Source organism: Lolium perenne, chromosome 2, assembly GCF_019359855.2.
Source record: "Lolium perenne isolate Kyuss_39 chromosome 2, Kyuss_2.0, whole genome shotgun sequence".
Classification (NCBI taxonomy): Eukaryota; Viridiplantae; Streptophyta; class Magnoliopsida; order Poales; family Poaceae; genus Lolium; species Lolium perenne.
Window position 1 is genome coordinate 309584700 of NC_067245.2, and position 5205 is coordinate 309589904.

Genomic DNA, 5205 nt, shown 5'->3' on the forward strand with positions numbered 1-5205 from the left:
TATAAGCAGAAACATGTGGTGAGGATAATTTTGGCCGATTGCTGGAATCGGCCTCCATATTGATTGAAGCGCTTAATGAAGGTTTTGTAATGTTCCTCCATAGATCTTTGGAGCTAATCTCAAGGATCGGCCTCGCCACGTTTGCTCATTGTTTTGCTCTTGCTACATGGTCAGGCCAGTGGATAAAACCAGCTTAACCCTTCTGAAAGGATCGTATGCCGCACCTAGAGGGGGGGGGTGAATAGGTGCTAACCAATTTTTAGTTCTTTTTCAATTTAGGCTTGACACAAATGGTAAATTCTCTAGATATGCAACTAAGTGAATTTACCTATATGACAAGGCTACCAACTAAGCAAGATAACTAAGCAATAGAGAGAGAATAGGATAGAGGTAACCGAGAGTGGAGCACGCGATGACACGGAGATGATTCCCGTAGTTCCCTTCCTTTGCAAGAAGGTACGTCTACGTTTGGAGGAGTGTGGTTGCTACGAAAGCCAAACCAACAGCCACGAAGGCTTCACTCAGATCTCCGGTGAGCAACGCCACGAAGGCCTAGCCCACTTCCACTAAGGGATTTCCTCGAGGCGGAAACCGGGCCTTTACAAGGTTCTTGGGGCACACATCCACAACCAAATTGGAGGCTCCCAAATCTGTTACAACACAACAATCAACAACAATACATCAACACGAATCAACTAGGGAACCAAATAGGAACACTAGCATGAGATCCCTCAAACAAGAGAGGGGGAAATGAAGAACGCTTCGGTGAGGATGTAGATCGGTGTCTTCTCCTTCGAATCTCCAAAGATCAAGAGATTTGGTTGGGGGAGGAAGGAGATCTTGCAAATCTTGACTTTCTTTGAGTTGGCTCTAATGGAGGTGGCTTGGCAGAATTCTTGTGCAATGATTGAGCAAAGAGGCAAGGAGGAAGAAGGGGGGTATTTATACCCCCACTCAAAATGGAGCCGTTGCAGTTTCCGGGGGGCCGGATAATCCGGCCTAAGTAAGGGCCGGATAATCGGCCCCCACAGGGATAATCCGTTCTTCGGGGCAAAAGAGTGACAATCTCCGTCCAAATGTCCGGCCTCCTTCCATAGTTGATTTTCTTCCGGTCCTTAGCGAAACGGGGGCCGGATATTTCCAAAATATCCGGCCCGGATAAGCCGGCCCCGGTCCCAGCCCGGGACATTATCCGGCCACATGTCCGGCCCCCGTCCAGAGCCAAAATTCCTGAAACACTTAGCCACAAACAGGGGGGCCGGATATTTCGACAATATCCGGCCCGGATTATCCGGCCTGGCCAAACTTTTTCTCGAAACCTTTTTGACACACGATCAAATCCAACACACATGAATAAATATCTATGTAATCCCTGTACCACTTAAACAAACATTAGTGTATCATATATATTGACATCAAACACACAAAACATAATGTGAGAGATGTTCTTTCAATCTCCCTTTTTGGTGTTTGATGACAATATACGGATTTGCAAAAGAATCATTATAGAGACAAGCATGATGGCAAAACATAGAGGCACTCCCCCTACATGTGTGCATATAAGTAATTTGCATTTGAATACAAATACACAACACATAGAAGTATGGTGCCTCAACACAAGAGATATCCAACATGAGCTCTAACAAAAGACATTGACACATATGAAGTTGAGATAGGATGAAGGAAGTCATACCCATGTGTAGATATATAATACGGAGATATAGCATCACACATAATGAAATATCCTTGATCTCAACAAATAGAAATCCGAAAACCATAACAATGTCTCACACCACATAGCACATAGTTTTGAACGGCACACAAATAAACCAAATAGTTCAAATAAGCGGGAACACAAGCAATATAAGAATGATAAACGCCTATGCTTGTGCCCAAACCATGCAAATCCCCGAGAATCCTAATAGAACACTTCTCCCCTTTGGCATCGAGACGCCAAAAAGGGGACAAGCGCGATGCTACACGTCCCATGGGAATCACTCGGAGGCATAATCATCATCGGACTCTTGCACCTCTTCTTCTTCTTCTTCCTCTTCATCAGTGTCAGGAGCATCCGGAGAGCGACGGGAGGTGTTGGACCTTTGAAGGCAATCATCAAGATCACTCCATGGAACCTGTGCAGAGTGCCATCTAGTGTAACCCGGTGAGCCGGAGGCTGAGGTGGGGGACCTTGATCACCACCGAGCTTGTGTAGAATAACCGCCCGAGTATGCTTAATCTCGTAACGCTCACGGCTAGCTGCATAGTTCTCCTTATGGATCTCAATGTTCATGCAAAGGATGTGACGCTGAAACCAACTAAGCCGGGTCACTTGCTTCCTCATAGCCGGGACATCGGGATGACGACCAGGAGCAACACCACTAGAACGAGCATCACCCATGAAAGAGTCAGGTGCAGGAACAGCAGAAGAGACTGGCTTGAGCTTGTAGGCCTTCTTGACATGGTGCTTCACCAACGGATACCCACCCAAATCTTCACTCACGCATACGTAGTTGTTGATGAGAAGCCGGATGTAGGGTGCATAAGGTATGGTGGTCCGGGAGACCATGGCATCACGGATCTCATGGAAGATAAAGTCCATGATATCAAGAGTGTAGTCCCTCACTTCATCACCATCACGAGCACACTTATAGCTGAGGTGCATAAGATCTACAAGAACTCCCTGATAGCATCATTGTTACCACCACTTGGGCAAATGGTTGCCCGAAAGAACCGAAGCAACCGATCGTATATGAGAAGCAGCCCCTTTGTAAAACCAATCCTTCCCTCTCGAGGTATAGAGATTTGCAAGAGCATTCTTATCTGCCTGTTGTGGTCCATGAAGACGACGACCCTCATCAATAGAGACTCCAAGAATACGGCAAAGCGGTGCAGAGTGGCACCGCAGCAGTGTGGAGCCAGACATCCATTCCATAGTGCGTTCCTCATCGGTCTTGATTGCCAAAGTGGCAAAGAATTGCTTCACCAACTCGGGCTATAGTCACATTGACTCTTCATGATATCTTTCAAGCCCATTCTTCCAACAACCCAGATAGCATCTTCAAAGTGATCGTTTTCAGCTAGAATGTCCACATCAATGGCTTGCATGGGTCTCGCATTCTTCATTGGCTCATAGATGTCCTTGTAGATGTACATTTGCTCCATGCACCAATATCTCCTGCCCTCTATCTCTTCATCTCTTGGCAAATCTTCATACCAGTTCTTCAAGCGGAGAGCGGAATAAGACACTCGGATCCATGGCCTTGTAGTTCTCCCTCACTTCCTTGTTCTTCCTTCTTGAAGTGACCGACTTGCGAGGAGCATTGGGTGCAAACTCGTCACTAGATCGATCATGCCTTCCGGCGTCTCCGACCACCCCGAGAAGCACCACTGTGAGAAGCAAAGGCGGGTAGCAAAGAGAAGGTAATGCTCATAAGTCATGTAAGATATAGTAAAATACTCGAGAAGCATGCTATAAGTTGGTACAAGTCTAAACATGATAGATTGAAGCAAAACCGCAGCGGCGATGAAGCTCCGTGCCGGATAATCCGGTGCCCCTGGGGGCGGATAATCCGGCCCGGCCGGATAATCCGGCCTGCTCGGGGGGCGGATAATCCGGCCCTGCGAGATGTGCAGATTTCCAATCAAAAACATGTCTAAGACTAGATCGGCCTCATAGCATGCAAGAGGAGTACACTACTCATGATTTGGAACAACTAGACACCAATTCCACCAAGAAAATAGCACATATAAAACACAACATCTAGGGTTAGAGATTGTGAATCATACCCACATCCATTGTGGAAACCGCTTGGTGGAGAAGGTAGCTAGGGAGGAGGTGCACCCGATCCACCCAAGAACTCCGAGAGGGGGCGGATGGAGCGTCTCCGGCGAGGAGGAGGAGATCCGGCGGCCTTGAGAGGAGAAAGAGGAGAGAGGCGCGTGGGGGGGAAGGTCTGAACCGTTTTGCCCTCGCGCCCTCGACTCAACCCTTTCAAGATCTGCCCAGGCCGGATAATCCGGCCCTAGCTTAGGGCGGATAATCCGGCCGGGCCGGATATTCCGGGGTGGCTCGGGGCCGGATTATCCGGGGTTCGGAAAATTCCGTAATCACCGGAAATCCAGCCCATCTTTCGTTGGTTATTTGCAAGTCCCATATATGATGTAATAAAGTATCACGTCACATATAAGGTACAAATTTACCAATAAGATGGAGCACCCTAGATCATCCGACCGAAAAACCTCAAACTCCAAGTTTTTTACCAAACATGACAAATGAGCAAGATGGAAATGGCTTATAGGGGAGAGTAGGCTTAGGTTTTAGAAGATACAAACTGTTAATGGTACATGGTCACTCAAGTTTGCAAGATATGAGCAAATAAGGCCAAACTAGAGTGATTTCCCATAAGAACATGGAGATGTCAATAAAATCCAATGAAAAACCAAACAACTCCAACTCTTCACAAAGAAGAGTGTGGTGGCCTAGGCCACCATATATGAGTGTTATGGTATGGCACCGCGAAGATATATCTTGGGTCCAAACCAATACTCATCATTTAAGCTCACATATCAAAATATGATATAACGAGAATGAAATCTTTAATGTTGGCATTATGGGGGGAGGAATAGCTCAATAATTTAAACCGCACTCCCCCTATTTCCATGCCCACATCTAAACCAAATAAAGTTTTGAGACGAAGGTGTGTTTGCAAGATGGTCAAGCTATACTCCTTGAATCAATGATATTTAGCTCATTCCTCAAATAAGTGAACCTTGCTTCATCAAGAGGCTTTGTGAATATATCGGCAAGTTGATCCTTGGTAGGAACATAGATAAGCTCAATATCACCCCGGGCAACATGATCCCTAATGAAATGATTCCGGATCTCAATATGCTTCGTTCTTGAATGTTGCACCGGATTATAGGCAATCTTGATAGCACTTTCATTGTCACATAATAGAGGCACTTTGTCACAAATGACACCGTATTCCTTTAAAGTTTGCCTCATCCATAACAATTGAGTGCATCCACTTGCGGCGGCAACATATTCGGCTTCGGCGGTGGAGAGAGATATGCAATTTTGCTTCTTAGAAGACCAACACACCAAGGACCTACCAAGGAATTGGCAAGCCCGGAAGTTGATTTCCTATCATCCTTGTCACCCGCCCAATCCGCATCGGTATATCCATTGAGAATAAAACTTGAGCC